The 20,417-nt window shown below is 37.2% G+C and overlaps 1 protein-coding gene across 1 annotated transcript in view; it reads right to left on the bottom strand.

Moving 5' to 3' along the window:
- LOC115442963 (muscle calcium channel subunit alpha-1) overlaps nt 1-17,478 on the bottom strand; it is a 68,527-nt gene extending 51,049 nt beyond the window's left edge. The window contains exon 1 of the mRNA XM_030168191.2: nt 17,064-17,478. The gene's annotated coding sequence lies outside the window, so the exon portion shown is untranslated. The remainder of the gene's footprint in view (nt 1-17,063) is intronic.
- Nucleotides 17,479-20,417: the final 2,939 nt, after the last annotated feature.

Here is a 20,417-nt window from a genome sequence, read left to right as displayed (position 1 = left end):
CCGATATTTGACGCAAACACATAAATGTAATATAAAAGTTCCTACAATTTCTAATTAACAGCCCCGATCACCTAAAAAGTTATAGCCTTTAATAACCCCCCTTAATCAGAGCACCCTGTATTCAAAGTGATACTATATCGCACAAAATATATTAATTACTGTATACACATTACACGCTCACGCCTTTTATCCCTGAAAGGGTAGACAGAGTCGCAACTAATCCACTCATATTCCGCCGTGTGTATTCTATCCCATGATGTGATAGGGCAAGCCTATCGCTATATCGGGTACAAATTCTAAACTTCTGGTACTAAGTAGAAAAACTAATATCATTTTGATCGAACCCGGGAATCGAACCCAAGACCTTAGCATTACAATTCTATCGTATTACTACTGCGCTATGGCAGTCATATCTTATAATACAGTAAATATCTGAATAACCTCTGTACAGTATATTTAATTGCCTTAAAATAATTCTACTTCACACCCTGTATTATTTAAGTCTCCTGTATCACCCTGTATAATTAGAGTGCCGAGTCTAGACGTAACCGTGGGACGTCCTTGCACCACTTATTCAAGTTAGGACGCGGTCATACTGCTAGCGTTTCGAAGTAGATATAATTACAACATAAACCTACATCAGACTAATTAATTAAAGTTCCTTAGAGCTTTCATCAGTGGTTATTTAAATGGGCATTTTTGCTTACTTCTTCGTAATATAGAAAGCTAAATTCATGCTTCTTATATTTTACGTATCCGAAACGCAACTCTATTGGAAAAGAAAACAAGTATATCACATGTAACGACTCTATATTGGAGTTGAGTAATGGCGGATTAAAAAAAGTAATAATTAATTGACAAAATTCCTTCCCAAGACCACCCACAAACTGACAATAAAAATTTCACTCGCAATAAATTTTGTTCTTCACTGAACGTTAATATGACATTCAAACCATCTCATTCTAAACGCATAAAACTTGACGATATCCCATAAACTCAATGGTATTTATTGCTAAATTTTCCAGATTTTTATAGTATTTGTGTAATATGTTTATGTATATAATATTTATTACACCACCTGGCGAATTATGGACCCAGTGACAACGAACGTAATACTGATTAATGTATCTACATATATGTAATGTGCATGTTTATTCATTTTTTTTTTTGTCTTCCGTGACATCAAACTAACAAACGGCTCAACAGAAGACCAGCGCTGGCTTCACTGTCAACATAATGCTGAGTTGGAGCCTTTTTTGTGACAAACATAAACATAGTTTTAAGAACTTTTTGTCTCTTTTGTTTGTTATGTGTATATTGAGTGTTGCAAAATATTTTTTTTTTCTCTTCTTTCTATCCTAGAAATGGTTTTAAGATCGTTTTGTTTTACGATTTAACAAATACACTGAATAGAACTGAAATTTGTATCAGATATGACAATAGGATCACTAGGAGGTCAATAGGAGCAAATGTAATCTGTGGAAAATAGATGTATTATAGGAAGTTGAAAGTAACATTTAATTTCTTATAAAACTAAAATCCGAATCAAAATATTATACTTCATAGTCCCATGCACTATCAGCCACAAAAGTAGTTGAACAAAAAAAAAAGTCAAAACGCTATTATAGAGAAAATATATATTTTGTTTTTCTAAAATAAAGTCAATCCTCGGAAATTTATTTTAATGAACAAATAAAGATTTTTGATACGAAGACAAAAGTTTAAAGGCAATTTGCAACTTCAGGTACTTTTGTGTCTGTAAATGAATAAATTACGTCACATTTTACGAGCTCCTCTCTCCGCTGGCAGCATAAACCCGCCCTTATATTATTAAAATGAGCCCTACGCCAAACGATTTCATATCGGCCAACATAATAATGTTATTTTAATCCCGGCCACGTACAAGCGCTCCCCGCGGCTTTCCCCACATATGACTTGTTATTAAATTCTGTACATAACTCCATTATTACAGATCAATGAACTTTATGAGATACTAACATTAACCCGCGGAGGCGCTTGAAAGCTTTTTCATGAAATTGAATTCACTGTTTTTAGTAGACTTTTTTTTATATTGCTTTGAATGACGAGACGAGCTTGCCGTTCGCCTGATGGTAAGCGATACGACCGTCCATAAACAGTGGAAACACCATCCAACACCTTGAATTACAAAGTATTGTTTGGTATTCCACTGACATCTTTTTATATTATGATTGCCTCGATGGTCGATGGCGTAGTTGCACGACTGCAGTGCTGAGGTCTTAGGTTTGATTCCTGGGTCGGACAAATACTAGGTTTTTCTATTTATCAACCCGGAGTCTGGTATTTGTAGCCGATATCGCAATACTCGCCCTTCATCATATCATGGGACGGAATAAACAGCAGAAAAGTGTAATCAGTTGCGGCTCTGTTTACCTCTTCGCGAATAGGAGCTGAGATGTGCACGGCAGTGACTCCACGGCAACCGATTGGTAGATAGACATCTACATATCGATTAATAAGAATCGATTATCCCTCGCCAGTAGAGACAACAATGCCACCCTGTTTGAACTCTTATCTCAAGTTTATAAAAGATTAATGTGTACACAACAAAGAGATTCCACGGCGACCGATTGGTAGAGCGACATCCAGATATCGATAAACAAGAATCGATTATCCCTCGCCAGTAGACATAACAATGCCTTCCTGTTCAAACTCCTATCGCAAATCAACCGCGTCTGCGCAAACTACACAGACGAGTCGACATACCGTTTCACGTAGGCCTAACATCAAACACATTCCTGTCGAGTGAGATATATCGGAACATTAAAACATCGCTCGTTGCATCTCGACGAACGGCAATTAGTTCCGATTTTAGATTGCAATTATAATAAATTAAACGCGAGGTAACTCGATTGTAGTGCAGTGCAGTCAGTACAGAAAAACATTTTATAAATGTTTCCCGCGTGTTTGCAAGCATGAAAGTTATTATAGATTAAAAGTCCCGCTATCCCCTTATGTGGAAGGTGGATATGTCAGCGCACGGATGATTGTTGGGGCAGTCAGGTGCTGGAGTGAAGACTACGATAAGGTAAACGTAGTGAAGGACGCCCTCCAGCACGACGGGCTTGGGTACGGGCACGGATTGAAAATCGTGGTGGGTAGGGGATGGATGAGGGTTGCTGAGGATCGGGAAGATTAGCTCTCGCTTCGGGAGCCTACTTTCAGTGGATGGCGATAGGCTGACTGACTTATATTTCATTTTCCAGAATAAAAAGCAGTTGAAGTATAAGTGCCTAATATTAATATTTTCTTATGGTTCAAGTTCACTTCGTACCAAATGTCATCACAATCAGTTTAGTCGTTAACCAGTGCAGACGTGACAAAATGGAGTTACTTTGATCAAGTGAAAACTGACAGTTAATAGTAGCAGGATTATTTAATCAGACTGGATAGTGACCACCACACACAAAGTGAGACCCACTATAGTAGCTTAAAAGCTTCGCGTTCCGAGATCAGACTGTGTATATCTGGTTTCAAACAGGCTGACATAATTGTGTCGACTGGTGAGGGATAATCATCTGTCATCAGCCGACTCTATCGGAACTCTACTCTACTAACCATCAGGTGCAATAACGTAATTTTGCCGTAAATCAGTTGACACTTAACATCAGGTCTCTAATGTGATCTTTAAATTCAAAATCAAAGTTTATTGCACTCCACAATCATTTTATACAAAACATGTTACATTTTAACACACGTAACATAATCGTGGACCCTTTGCTGATCTATGCAATAAAAATATCTATGGGGACTCTAACACTCCCACTGCTTTTACTGTCCGGACTCTTCACGTATGTATTCTTATAAACAAAAGCTGCAATTTACCGTAGCAACTTCTCTCGTCATCATCATTAGCCTATATCTTTGTCCACTACTGGACATAGGCCTCCTCCAATATGCGCCATTTTATCATTTTTCCCTTGCCAGTTGACACTATATCTAAAATTACTGCGTTGGGATCCATAACCATTAACAATACGAGAAAAATCATTGACGCGTTACCGGTCTTTGAGGTACAAATAATATGCGTACAATTGAAACGTTAGAGCGTGACCCACGCTGACTAAAAATACCTGTCCATTGCCTAACGCTAGAGCAACAGAAATGCATAAATCTATAAATACAGCCGCCCCTCTGACCTGCTTACGGCTATTTATGGTTAAAACGTGCTCGTGGTTTACGACTTCCCATACACGAGGAACTTGGGCAGGTCTGGTATCAATTAGACGTCTCGGAACATCGATAAATTATAATATTAATAATGATAATAATATCAGCCCTGTTTTATATACTTGCCCACTGCTGAGCACGGGCCTCCTCTACTTCTGAAAGGGATTAGGCCTTAGTCCACCACGCTGGCCTAGTGCGGATTGATAGACTTCACACACCTTCGAAATTCCTATTGAGAACTTCTCAGATGTGCAGTTTCCTCACGATGTTTTCCTTCAGCAAACGATAAATTCACAAAGAATACACACATGATTTTAGAAAAGTCAGAGGTGTGTGCCCTTGGGATTTGAACCTGCGGACATTCGTCTTGGCAGTCCGTTCCACACCCAACTAGGCTATCGCCGTTTTAATGATATTGTTAGGAGCTAAAGCGATTTTTATTAGAATAAAAAGAAGTATCACTGACTACAAATATACTTTCACAACAACAAACCAAACGACCCATACGACTGAAACGACCAACTGCCACGATCTGTTCTCAATGTTATTATAGCAAAAGGTGTCATAAATACCCTCACAAGAATATTTTTATCCCAACAATATATTACCATTCTTTCTTCTTGATCATGTTCTTCATTATTGAAGGTCCATGAAAGGCCTACGTGGTTTATGTTAAAATCTTTCCATTTTGTTCGGTTTTCGACTTCTTTTACAGCAGTCGCAACTGGCAACCTAGTGAGCGCAGTCTCTTGATCTACCTAACGGATAGGTGTTCGGCCGCGAGGTCTTTTTCCTTCTACTTTGCCCACCACAAAGAACTTGTAAAGGTTTTCTGTCTGATCATTAATGCCAACAATAAATTCCAGTATTGGTGATAGACCGCTCCTAACAGGTCCGACTGGAAATGTTTAGGGGCGGCCTATATTGTGGCTGACCATGATCATAGAAGCGAAAGGTTGTGAACATTTGAATGTAAAAATTCAACGCAAAAACTCCTGAACGATGAATGTTGTCATAAGAAAGACAGGCTCACAATATCTATCATATTTCTCCAAGAAACCATTACCATGTTCTGATTTGAAGGATATACCAATGATACTGAATTAGCTATCTGAAGTTTTTTCAGACGGGCTCAACAAAGTGACCGCACTGCACCTGATGGTAAACGAAGTAGGGTCCATTGGGGGGTTAAGTGACAAGAGATGGGGATAAATGATTGTAGAAATGCCGCTTGGCTTCGGCCTCTGTTGCATCATTTATCGTCAGCTAGCGTCTCATCACGTCATTCAAGACATTTTAAATGTTTATGCAAAGTGTTTTGTGGTTAGGGAGTACAACAAAATTACCTCTAAAAGACCACGAACTGGTACATTTAATTAACACAAGCATTAAGTAACTTTATGTTCTAGAATGTAATCTAGGTTTAACGCAATACAATAAAATACGTGTTAACTTCACATAATTTACTAGTCAAGGAGCTTGTAACTATGAAATTTAACGGTAGGGATGGAAATGAAATCTACCTGATCGATTTCCGCTCTGAGGTCTAGGGTGCGAATCCCTTGTCGGGCAAAGTGATGTTGGGTTTATCGTCTCAGTATCGACTCGGTGTCTGGAATGTTCGATTCGATAAGTTCGTCTCCTATCATGTCATAGCACAGAACACACCTAAGATATTGAGTCTCATAATAGCTAGTAAATATACTAGCTATATACGAACGTTTATATAAACTATTTGTTCAAAATGTGAACTAAAATAGCAACTAAAACGTCACTATTTTAACCTATTTATTTACTTGAACAACAAATAATGTTACTTATTTGACTAATATTTTTTATTCACATACAGGTTTACACTTAGATTTGAGGCGTTATAATATAAATAAAATGAATATAAAGAGTGCCTGAAGGATCGGCGTATCGATCGGCAGCGGCCCCGTCCTCACGAGCCCTTATTGATAAGATAACAATTACCAGTTAGCATGCGGCTATACTACTCGTTTATTATGGGACGACGTGTATTTCTAATGGGTCGACGCGTGATAAACCTTGTATTACAATATGCCTACTTCTTCTTTTACTAAAAGGATTTAGGCCATTACGAAACTATTTGACTGCATTATGCGGGATTATGTTCGCAAAAATATTGAGTATTAAAATAATTATTTTATAGATTTTATCACGATTTTTATATTATTACTAGCAGGGCCCTTATTCTGTATGATAGTGTAGCCGCGTAACGCGGCCGTGTCATGTTATCTTCGAGAAATGTGCTGGGAATGGTATTCTGTAAGACAAATTTCTGTAGTTCTAAACATGATGCGTTGTGTTACGCGCTTGTTACACACTGTTAAAATAACGCGCGGGATAGAGAATAAGGCCCCTGACCCAACAGACGTTGTCCCGTCTTAACTATGAATTTGCAGCGCGCATTCTGTCAATCGCTGACAGTTATTTTAAACAATTGACAGTTATATAAAATTAATATTTTCGTTAAGTTTTCTTAAATTTTCAAATATTCCGCGCAATTTTTTGATTTTCTTCTTTCATTAGAACCTTTTCCTGACAAACACAACAAAAAAAATAGTGTAATCGGTCCAGCCGTTCACGCGTGATGACGAGACCAAGGGAAATAGGGATTCATTTATATGTATAGATTTTCTGCTGATGTTTCGAAGACTGCAGCCTTCATGTTCACGGGGGGAGGTGTTGATCATCCAGTCAAAGTCAGTTACAATATCTACCTACATTTTATAGTAATACAATTTTGTTTTTTCAAATTAACTGTTGACAGTCCGATCTATGCAGAATGAGCTGACAGTGTCTTAATTGATAAATAATAAACTTTATCTTCGAAATTCAGGTGTGTTTGGGTTTTGAACCTGCAAACCGTCGTTTAGGCCCCGTTCCATTCCCAACTACGCTATAGTGCTTAGTGAAGCGACAGGTTATAAATTATTGCTGGTAGGTTTGTACCCGTTCAGAGAGAACATAAATAAGATCTGAAACTATCTATAATGGCTCAAGTAATTGTACCGGATTCCTCGATAAACTTATATACATTCCGTTTCATACTAGTTTCTTAAGTTCCATTTTGTACATTATTTTATTTGTAACAGAAATAATACGCAAACAAATATTGTTGTGACTAATAGTAAAATCGTGATGGGTTATCGCGCTACCTCTTTCACACGCACGCCGCATTATGGCCGGTAATACTCGGTGACGTCACAGTCTGCTATTACTATTATTTGACCGCTCTTTTTTCCACCGAATTTCTTAGCTTTATTACGTTTTTATTATAGCCTCGATTTAGATTTCTCATCCTTTAAATTTTTGATAACACGCATTGTTAATAAATATCTTTTAAAAAAACTTAACTAGCCTATTATACAAATTAACAAGTGATTCGCATGATTTAAAAGCAGCGATAGCCTAGTTGGGTGTGGAACAGACTGCTGAGACGTATGTCCGCAGGTTCAAATAACAAGGCCACACACCTGTGACATTTCTAAAATTATGTGTGTATTCTTTGTGAATTATCGGTTGCTTTAACGGTGAACGAAAAAATTGTGAGGAAAACCTGCACACCTGAGAAACGTAAAAAGTCAGGATGGTGAATTAACGACCAATCCCTCTCAGTAGTAAAAGAGACCCATGCCCAGCAGTGCACAGTAAATAATACAGGGCTGATATTATTATTTATTATACTATATATGCGTCTCTCGTTCATTGTCATTCGATCTAGATGCAATTCAGCTTAAGATTAAGTAAAATGGCCTAAACCAATTAGCCTAGTTTATATTATCTCTACACTAACTTCATATTCATCAAAATAACCGACAAAAGGGCGAGGAATGTCAAAGTGTAAAGAGCATCGACCCGCGCGCCGGCTGGCCCGTCTCAGCGCTGAAGTGACAGGTAAACACACGAACTATGCTATAGCTAACGAAGCTATATATTACAGTTTACCGGGTACCTATATATTGTAGTTTATATTTTAGTTTAACGGTGCTGTGCGTGCATTAGCTTATACAGCGTCATTTTGATATTATGTTAAATATGGAAACTACTTTTCTTATTGCGTATTGAATGACGAAACGAGCTTTCCGTTCGCCTGATGGTAAGCGATATGACCGCCCATAAACAGAAAAAACACCATCCAACGCCTTGAATTACAAATTATTGTTTGGTATTCCACTGCGCTCGCCATCCTGAGACATGAGATGTTAAGTCTCATTATGTCCAGTAGTTACTCTGGCTACAATGTCACTAGTCATACATACTCGCCTTTACCTTTACTAACAAGGTGCCTCAAATTATTAATGAATAACAAATATTTTCTCCAAAAATCTGGGTTTTATTTTTGTGATCTAATCATTTCGTAGTTTAGTGCACAAAAAGGAAAGAAAATAAAATTAATTTTAAACCGAGAGTAGTTTTTTATGAAAAACGTATTTTGCAATAAAGGCATGAACACCTCACGGTTATAGAGCTCAAGTACGCGGCCACAAGCGGCAACTCCAACTAGTAGTAGTGCGCATAATCATCAAAAATATGGAAATGATCTTTATTATAATTACTATAAAAATTATAATCGAAAAATTATTACAAACTAAATTTTTAACACAAATCCACACTCGTAGCAAAATATTTAAATAAAAGTATCATATCGACCACACATTTTATGGACACTAAAATAATTTAATTATATTAACAATCTAGGCTTGTATCTTTCCACCAAATCTAAAATAAATAAATAAGCGAACTAAGTTGCACTCATGATACGTCAAAATAAGTTATAAGAATATTTATTATGATAAAATTACATTTAAATCAATTATATTAAACAACGTACATTTTAAATTAGGAATAAAATTATTTAAAAAAACGTTCTACGTAAACCATAGAAGCCAGCTCGGGCTGGCTGTTTAAGGTGGTAGCTCAAGGTCCATTTTCATACATTATGTTTCGGCTTTAATCTGGGTAACTAAACAAGTATTGGCAAGTAAAGAATTTAAATTCACGTCTAGTTAGTGATTAGTTCTCGCAGTTGAAAGAAAAATGTAAAAATAATTAATAATCATGGATATTTCGGCCAATATCCGATATGGCGTTTATGCCAATACTTGTTTAGTTACCCAGATTAAAGCCGAAACAAAATGTATGAAAATGGACCTTGAGCTACCACCTTAAGAAAAATAAAATAAAAATAAACATAATAATATTTGATTATCCAGTTAATTTTAATTGAATTAATAAATTACGAAAATAATTATCTAATGATTTATAACATAATTAACAAACCGTTATAAATAAACTTAATAATCTAAATTCTAATCACATTTCCGAATATAAAACAGTGGAGTTATTGCGTGCCTGCGTTGGTTGTAACAAAAATATCTTGTACTTGTGAAACGCACTCGTGACGTCACGATGACGAAATAAAAACAGATATGTGAATGGAACGTGGAACACTTGACGGCTTGGTTTAGTAGATCAAATATTCCTTCATTCTTGAAGTGGTAGTTCCGTACAGATGAAATACCTGAGGGTGAGGAATACAGCGCCACGCAGTACTCAATTTGGCTGGAGTTTTTTATCAGTGCACAGCAAATTGACCCTACTGGACCTGATCGTAAGTGAAGTGGGGTCCAATAGAATGTCGGCTGACGAGAGATGATTATCCTTTGGCAGTCGACACAATTCTGCTGGCTGAGTGGGACCAGATATACACAGACTGATCCTGGAACGGAACACTTACTTGGGCCACTATGGCGGGTTTTAACACCTTGTATACATTGGTCGCTATCCAGGCGGATATAACATATATCCCACCACTAGCACAATAGGTGTTGCTAATCTGAGTTAGTCATGTCAATTACCATCGAAGGACGTAGAATGTCAAAATGACATTTATGGATATAAAAATATTTACAGTCACGCCTTCAATCTCTAAACGTGTAGGCAGAGGCGCAACTAGTACAACATCTTTTCGCCGTGCGTATCCCGTCCCATGATGTGATAGGGGGCAAGCCAATCGACATATTGGGCACAAATTCCAGACTTCGGGCTGATGCTGAGTAGAACCCAATCACTTTACCTGACCGGGGATCTTACAAATTCCGGGCTAATACTAAATAGAATCCAATATCACTGCCTGACCCGCGGATTGATCCCGAGACTTCACTCCACTCGTACAACTACACCACCGATATAGTCTTTTATTAATCAACAAAATATTTTACACACACGTCTATCCCAGAAGGGGCAGGTAAAGGTGCAGACCACTTTTTCCCCACATATCTTCACATAATATGAAGTCGAGTTGCGACCAGGCACAAATTCCAGACTCCATTGAATATCTACCTAAACAATACAGTCAAATGTACAGTAAGATACTCAAACAATCAACAATCATGTCAAAACAATCAGCCAGTGATTTACCCTCGCCAGAATAAACAACCATCACTCCAACAATAATACTCATAATTAACCAAACATGTCACTGATTATACTCTTACGTAACCTTTAAACAATTATAGACGCAATTACTGAGCATTAGATGTACCTGCGGCGATAGCCTAGTTGGGTGTGGAACGGTCTGCCAAGACGAATGTCCGCAGGTTCCAATTCCAAAGGCACACACCTCTGACTTTTCTTAAAATCATTTGTGTATTTTTTATGAATTATCGCTTTTACGTTCGCTTTAACGGTGAAGGAAAACATGGTGAGGAAACCTGCACACTTGAGAAATTCTCTATAGGAATTTCGAGGGTTTGTGAAGTCTACCAACCCGCACTAGACCAGCGTGGTGGACTAAGGCCTAATCCCTCTCAGTAGTAGAGGAGGCCCGTGCCCAGCAGTGGGACAGTATATAATACAGGGCTGATATTATAGATGTACCCGCGACTTCATACGTGTCGACAGAAATGGTACCTCGTAAAAGTATCTGAAATATTGACAAGATACTGAAATAGTGTAAGCGATTAGGGGTAAGCGATACGACCGCCCATAAACAGTACACACCAACACCTTAAATTACAAGGTATTGTTTGGTATTCCACTGCGCCATCCTGAGACATGAGGCTTATTATGTCCAGTAGTTACACTACAATCAGATAAAATATACTTTTGGATATGGTATTTAAAATACTAGATATAAAATATGTATTATCATTATATCTTGTATCTAAAATTAACAGCGACAGCCTGGTTTGGAGTGGAACGGACTGCCATAAATGTCCGCAGGTTTAAAACCCAAGCACCTCTAACTTTTCTAGAATTATGTGTATACCTACCTATTCTTTGGTATAAGTAATTTATCATTTCGTATGTTGACTTTGGAACTCATCGACGTGTATCAGGTTACTATGATGGGTGGATTTTCGATTGTCAAGTCTTTATTGAACTTTAACGTATTTCTATAATCGTATATGATTTTGTACCATACCATGTCGATCTCAATACAACAATAAGTTCAGAAAGTTGTTACGTTTGCCCTAGCAGTGTAGTGCGTCTCATTAACCGAGTTCAAAAAGGAGGAGGTCACGAATTCGACGTGTGTTTTTAATGTTTGCGGCAGCGCGAACGAATTCCAGCCAAAATACGTAAAAAGGCGTCTTCAATGCTGCAACGCCTACAAAACAATAGTAACAGCATCCCGATCGTGATTACTGGGCGGTTTGACTAGGAAATATGGAACCTTTTAAATTGTATCGCCTATACTCACAATTGAATTTAATTTTCAACTCTCTTCAGCGAATGCAACAATGATTTTTATGTAATCTAAAAGAAATTATAATATATGTTATATGTTTATAAGAAACTAGGTAGTTCTCACCGCTTTGCATTCGTGGAATTCCTTTAAAAATACATTCTTTCCAATGGGAGCAAATTATCGGGATGAAAAGTAACCTATATGTTAACTTAGGACATTGTCTACCTGTGGGCTAAATATCATCTAAATCCGTTCAGTTGTTACTACGTTTACTTCTAACAAACATTTTCACAAACTTTCTTATTGTATTAGTAAAAAGTAAGATTAAAGCTTAATTAACATTCCTTAATTCTATAAAAGAGCCTATACGTTAATCATAATATATTTAGTTAACATATTTATATTATAATTAAGCATTTAGCTTATCTTTGCTATAGCTCACATGTTGACATTGAAATTCTGAGCATTGTTTTCATGATTTGTACGACGATATATAAATGATTATAATTAGAAATGCGTTCATTACATTATTAAAAAATATTTCTTTTATTATAGTATGGTGGTGCTCATTTAATTGTTTTTAGATCATATATTTTTGATAGATGCAAAGAATATATCTACCTACATTTTACAAATACTACTTTTACCTGCGGCTCCGTTCGCATGAAAAAGTTTTTCCGGGGTAAATATTTTCCTGAGATAAAACGTAGCTTATAGTACTCAGGAATACTGTAGCTTCCTATTAGTGAAAAAAATCAAAATAGGTTAAGTACTTCCTGAGATTACCGCGTTCGAACTCCTCAGCTCTATAATATTGGTGTCATATTATAATTTATTGAATTATTTTGATAGATTGCGCATAACAAACAAATTAATCATTAAATTAGGGTAGGACTCCCCGTTCCATTTAGTTGGGGGAAGTTTTACAAAACTGGGTCAGTACAAGTCTACCGAAATGAATTCGTAATAAATACATATATTCGAGGACTATTTATTATTAAGTAAGTTTCAAAGTTTTGTAGGACTTGTAAAATCTTATGACTACAATTACTGGCCTAAATGGAGTCTAAATAAAATACAAATGTTTATTAACTATGAACCAAAAGAAAAAAAGTGGCCTAATCAGTAGATTATTGAGAAATGGCCATAAGGTTTTTAGTCTCGCTTCATTAAGTATCAATTCTTGGTCTTTATTTTCATTAATATTAGGAGGTTGTTGATAGGATTCTAGAGTCAATCAATTTGTAGTCTTATTACTGAGAAATAAGGCTTAACATTAGCGGCGATGGCCTAATTAAGAATGGAACGCACTACCGAGACAAATGTCCGCAGGTTCAAAATCCAAGGGTACACACCTCTCTTTTAAAGTTATGTGTATATTTTTTATGAATTATTGCTTGCTGAACGGTGATGGAAAACAGCACTAGGAAGCCTGCATACCTGAGAAGTTCTCTACAAAAATTCAGAGCGTATATGAAGTCTGCCAATCCGCACTAGGCCAGCGTGATGGACTAAGGCCTAATCCCTCTCAGTAGTAGAGGAGGCCTGTGCCCAACAATCAGACAGTACCTATATAATATAGGGCTGCTATTATTATATTAAGACTTATCATCCAAAATTTTGGAACCACGAATCCAGTATATTCAAAAGTAGATCTTAAAAACGTCTTCTGCTAAAGAAAACGAGACCTAAATAACGATGAGTGAAAATCGAAAACTATTTTAAATCTATATTTACTTTAAATTCAGCATGAATAAATCGATTCCATTTAATCAGATTGTGTGTTTAGCAGTTAATTTATTGTACGTAGTAATAAGTTCTTTAGGATTGGTAATGAGCCTAAAGATCCGGCAAGACGCTGGTTAACAACACCGGATGTGTTACGTCTATAATAAGTATTCTTAAGCCATAGGTTTAGTACTGATATTTCCGGTCGTTCAGATAACTGATAGCAACATCTATTATATTCAGGAAACAAAAAAATAATCCTAAAAAAATTCTACCCACTTTTCCCTCAGGTGTAGGGTCACTTCCGCCCTGTGGAATGAGGGCGTTTGAAGAATTCCACCACGGTATCCCCGGCCTGTCGTAAGAGGCGACTAATAGGGGCCACGAAGGGGGTCGTCGGCGGGCAGCAGGGGGCTGTCCGCCCTAGTGCATTTTTTGTGCATTTTTGCACATTTTTCGGTGTGACCCCCGGGATGGACAGCAGTGTGTACTTGGCCTCATGCTGCCGTAAACGCCGAGGGCGTCTTTCGGTGCGCGGGAGCTTCTGAGCCCCCCCCCCCTCTCCCTTCCATAAGAGACAGGCCGCAAGGCGGCACCGCGCAGGGGCGGCTGCGGACGAAGACTTAGACAATTCCGTCAGAGGAAGTCCGCAGCCGTTCCTAAAGCGCCGAAGAGGGCCACCGCGGAGTTTTTTAGTTGTACATAGGGTTAGGGACTCGGCCCGGCGGTCGCCCGAAGGTCGTCATCAAATCCGGACGACTCAACGCCAGGCCGTAACCACACCATAACCGCTCAGTCACCCCCCACGAAGGCTGGGCGGTAGTAATGAGGGACTTTCTCCGCGAAACCAAAAAAAAGGTGTAGGGTCACTTTCCCGCGCCCATAGATAAATAGCTCCTTAGATAAACTGAGATTTGACATCAGGTTTCCCATATGCTAACCTCTTGTTCTATGCAATAAAAATGTCTAGAGTGACTCTACCATACCCACAGATTTTACTGCCCGGTTTTTTCACGTATATATTCTTATCAACATAAGCTCTAATTTACCATAGCAACTCAATTTGTCAACAATAAAATTAAAAACAATATCCAAGCCAACTATGAGTCAAGCCTAGTACGTGGGCGGCCCATCCGGGACCCGAACCTGCGTCACCCGTAAACGAATTGATTGCAGACAACATTTTCGTAAATAAACGTTCATTAGTGTTCGATATTTATCTTTTTATACTACTACTAGGAGATAAGGAAAACGCTTGCTTGATTTTAATCATGACCGCCTAAAACAGCAAGTTTAGATAACGCACCCTTAGAACTAAAGTGACTTAACTCAAAATTTATATGTTTTCTGATTTTGTTAAAAATCTCCCAGAGCATACTTTATAACCCTATGACTACCCAGTGGTGCAAGGGAAGTATAGCTTGAGTCCGGAAGGCTAGGGAAAAACTTTTCGGGCAAAAGAAGCATCTAATTTATTGCCTAAATCTTATATTAAAGGTTTTTTTTGGCAGCAAGGAAGCATGTTGATATCGCCCAATATGACAGACATGATTAGATTTCAAGTCCCAATATTCATCAATGACATTAACTACAATGTTAGCCAGATTCTCGCATAGAGAAATCTATATAAAAAACCATTATCTTTTCTACAGCAAAAGCCTTTATTAACACAAATAAATCAGTTTACGGATTTCTGCCAAACTCGCTGGTTTAAACCGTCCTGCCGTCTAAAAGCCCGCCATACTACTCTTTATCTTTACATTGAAAGTCGCGGGGTGTGCATGCGCAGCGCAACTATCGCAGGAATCGACTCTAGAACCGGGCATCTCTCAGATAGCAGAAGCCTGTGATAATGGGCCACTGGTGATCACTCACTAGTAGTCTAATCGAAAACGAGGAGGTGGGTTGACTAATTTAAATAAGTCGTTGCTAGTGGTAGGATATATTTTATATCCGCCCGGACAGCAACCACCGTACACAAGGTATTAAAACCCGCCATAGATACGCAAGTATGTCGTATTCCAAGGTCAGCCTGTGTAGATCCTGTTCTAACAAGCCGGCATAGCTGCTGAGGGGTAATCATCCTTCGTCAGTCGACATTCTATTGGACCTCACTCCACTTACTATCAGGAGCCGTGGGGTGACCTTGCCGTGTACACAAAAAAAATTGGCCCATAAACAATACATCATGAATGTGTTGCCTTGAATGGTGATTCTTTTAGGGTGTATTTGGTCTTTCAGAGTCGCTCTTAATAGCTCACTCCTTCCCCGAACCTGGTTGAACAGTCTAATTAAATTTACCCAGTTAATCTCCTTGATATCATAAAGAGTACGTCATAAATGCTGGGCAGACATGTATGTTAAGTATTGAAAACATAGTTATTCCTTGATAATACCTGACGTGAAATCACGTCACAGTTTAAGCTTGATTTCGAATTATACTAATGATTTGATACTCAAAAGACTATTTTTAATATATTGTCGATCTCTACTTAGAGATATTGTGAGAGATTTTAGACTATTCTGCAGTTTGCTACTGAATTAGTCTTAAGGAACCTAAACTACAGAAAATTGAGTAAACTCTAATGGTTAATCCGAGATTCATCTTTTCGAGATTTTATATAGTTTTTTTTTTTTATAACACACGATTTTAAGAAACTCAATGGTAAGAACGTTGGCTTACAAAACAATTAACAACCAACAAGCTTCCCTAATTTCCTCATCCATTCCAAACTAGACAATAATTAAAATGATCTCAGAATCCGCAAAGCTGATTGCGCGGAAATAAAAAAATAAACACTAAAATAACAACTGCTCATTTAAAATATAATCACTTAAATAATTAAAATCGATGCAAAATCCAATCTATATACAATTTAGGAATCGATCAACATCAACCCTAGTCTAAAATTGCGATAGAGATGTCAAATCTACTGCAATACTTCCAACCTTGAGATTTTGTTTAGTATCTATAATAGTCTAGCAGCAGATAGCATCCTTACAAGATAATTACTGGTTATAGGCATCAAGCCAGGATGGTTCACAAATATATGAAGATAATCAACAAAGATCGAAGAAGAGAGTAAAAAAAGAATGAAGTACTATCCATGTTGAACGAAGGTCTTCTTAGTATTTTTTAAAAAACGCACGCTTACAAATTAGCAAGGAATCCACATCTCTCATTAAAAATGTACACGCGAGATAACTGTATCAAATGTTTACTAAAATAAATTACGTCTTGCGTCACAAGATCTGCAAAACATCCATTGTTTTCCATTAATTAATGGCCAAAAACCATGGCGTCCGAGTAAACCGAACCGACCGCATTATACAGCCTCTACGTAATACTAACACATGTATATTATAATGATATAACATAAAAAAATATATTAAACTGTATTTTTACCTGTTTTTTTTTTCTAATCTACGTACAAAATCCGCGCACACATCACTTTCTTCGTTTCATCACTACACTTTATAAAGTACACTAAAAAAATATATAAATCAGGCCATAGAGACCGCCAAAATACCGCGACCCGAGGTCGGGATTTGTCACCGAAATACGAACAGCTTATCTTCACGTAACGTCAAAATTCTATTTTTAAACATTTCACAAAACACCACCGCCACAGAAAAAAATACTTTTTTATTTAAAAAAAAATATAGACAATAGTCAACACTGGCCGCAAGAATGGTCGGTAGAAAAATAAAGATTTATTTTTAAATTTTTGTTTAGCGCTGGCCGGGCGCGAGCGTCCGCGGAAAGTGAAGCTGGAATTCAAAATTAGGTTAGAATCTGCGAGTAATCGGCGCCACGCACACATGCGCACTGCTCGTGTTGATACAGCCAAAGATTATGGCGGCCGAAGGATGGCGCGGCGGGCGGCCGGGTTTGGGCGGCAAGCGAACGCTACGCATGTTATGGACGAATTTTCTCACATAACAAGGATTAATATTGACATTGGAGATACTCGTGTGCGTTTTTGGCGCCTATAATGATTTCTAGAGTATAACCGACACTGAATGACGTGCATCGTATGATGTACGATTGCAACAATATTGAAAAGTTATCCCTTAATCTAGAACTTTTTAAATGTTATGCGTAAAGGGCATAGTTTTGTAGATTGTTCTGTAGAGTCAGGAGTGTGTGATTATGTCATGTATATCATATTTATGTACTAGGTTTAATTTCAAGTCACTTATGCTTGACGTAATGATTTATTTAGTTTACGTTTAATTTTAATTTAAAAAGGATTTCTCACTGTAGACATTTTCTCCAATTAAATTTGCCATATGACTGAAACTTATGTAAATAAACTATATAAATAATAAAAATAATAATAAATTTAAAATAAATTATTTATAACAACGAAATGCTTAGCAATATTGATCCCTATTGATACCGCCATAACAGCTCTATTTTCAACCGTGCACTCTACGGCTAGCAATTAATGCTCTAATTATAGAAATTGAATGAACCTTGTTAAGAAGGAAAAGTGAAAGTATCTTTATCTTATCTTGGAGCGTCTGCGCGGTGCCTTAATTTATGTATTTATAATATCTTGTCAACTTTTTCTAAGCTAAAGTAACTATTAATTTTTTTTTTATAAAATTACTTTACAGCAGGAAAACACTAATAAAATGTTTGCACCTTTATTGATTACAATGTAGGGGCGATTCCATGCGCCTTTTTGAGCATTTTATAGCAATAATTTGACTTAGTTTTTACGGCGGATTGCTTGACTAATATCTGCCTTATCTGAAAGATCCAGTATCGGACATATCTTGTTGGAAAGAAGGATGCAAAACGTAGCATGCTGGCTGGTTAAAAGCTGTTCCTTTTTCAAATATCGTAACGTATTTATGTTTCATAGAGTTTCAATTCAAAGATTCTAAAGAAGTTTCATTTCAAAAGCCCGCTCAAACTGTTTCCATATCTAAAATTCTAACCCAGGCCTTTTAGACCATAGTCAATGTTGTACTCCGTCGCTAGACCAAGGAGCCGACATCTGATAATCAAAGGATTTACCAAAATCTAAACATAGGCAACTAATTTTGAGATTTGAATGTTATGGTTAATTATTAGTATTCGTACTAGAGTTACGTTATAAAAATATAGTAGATATATTTTTATTGCTTTGTATGGACGAGACGAGCATCCCACTGATAATAACCAATACGACTGCCCATAAACAGCAGCAACACCAGAACTATGAATTATAAACTGCGTGGCGTCCACTACGCTCGTCATCCTAAGACATGAAATGTTAAGTCTCATAATACCTAGTTATTATTAAGTTTTTTGATTTCATCATAATCATCAGCCACATGATGTCCTCTGCTGAATATAGGGCTCCCCAGATTGCCAGACGGACCTGTCGAAAGTGGCCTTTTATAATGTAATACAATGTAATTTCGCTGGATCACACAAGGTACTATGTTAATTCTACTTATACCGGAAAAATTTAATTAACAATTTTCATGATGATAAAAATTATAATTTAAGGCGATACCTCAAGGTCCATTTTCATACATTTTGTTTCACCTTTAATCTGGGTAACTAAACAAGTATTGGCAAGTAAAGAATTTAAATTCACGTCTAGTTAGTGATTAGTTCTCGCAGTTGAAAGAAAAACGTAAAAATAATTAATAATCATGGATATTTCGGCCTTTAAAATTTAATATGACGAAATTTTAAAGGCCGAAATATCCATATCCTATATAGTTAATAGAACCTTGTAATAGTAAGCGAGCGATTTCTGATTAATTTATACACACTGCGGTAGACTATGAACGGAGTGTCGCATCTGCCCGCGTGTAATATCCGTGACACACGGCCGCTACGTTCTTCTGGCAGACTCGACGGCGTTTACGTACTCCGCCGCCTCGAAAATACTCGCTCGCCTGTACTACTACCGTACTAATGGACGAAATGTCGGATATATCTCGAAAGTTTGTCACTACATCATAGAGATACATTTGGGTGTATAAAAACTTCCATACGTATCGTCATATTACTATTGATATCATTAGCGATTATTTTCTTGGTGCATATTTATATTTGTGAAATCTTGTAATTAGCTATATAATTGTTTCCTACGCTATGTTATTTCTTAAATTATTACCCCCTTATTCATGAACGTTTTTTATCTAAGGACGGAGTAACGCTGTGATAACAAGCCTGTTTCTCAGTGCCCAACGGCACTGAGACATAGACATAGGACCGTTGTGATTGGTTATTATTGTTGTATTTCAATATTAGCCAATCACAACGGCCCTACGTCTACGCACTGCGAAGACTGTCATGCCGTCAGCACTGAGAAACAGACTTGTTATCACAGCCTTACTCGGTCGTTAGATAAAAAACGTTTATGAATAAGGGGGTTAGTCTGTAAACTTTCCTTAAAATATAATATAAAAATGTTTAGTGTTTAATTAGTCTTTGTTATTTATTATTTACTTATCGAATTATTAAACTACGGGAATGATCGTCTTAGTGCGTGATGTATGCATTTTAATAAGTGTTATGTTGGCAGTTATATTTGCAATGTTAATAATCCAATAAAACCAGGTACTAATTAGCGTGTCTTTCAAAATCATTATAACTTTAGTGTCCTAGGCAATCAACTTAACCTCAAAGGTAAAACACCTCTATAATTCTTGATAGAATTCATAAAACTCTCTCACTTGTCGCTTTCTCGTTGTACCAACTCACGGCCAACTCGATCCGATATCCCATTAAGATCCAATAGCAGTGGCC

This window comes from Manduca sexta, chromosome 3, assembly GCF_014839805.1.
Source record: "Manduca sexta isolate Smith_Timp_Sample1 chromosome 3, JHU_Msex_v1.0, whole genome shotgun sequence".
Lineage (NCBI taxonomy): Eukaryota > Metazoa > Arthropoda > Insecta > Lepidoptera > Sphingidae > Manduca > Manduca sexta.
Note: the sequence above shows the minus strand (reverse complement) of the source record. Positions and strands in the feature narration are given on the sequence as shown.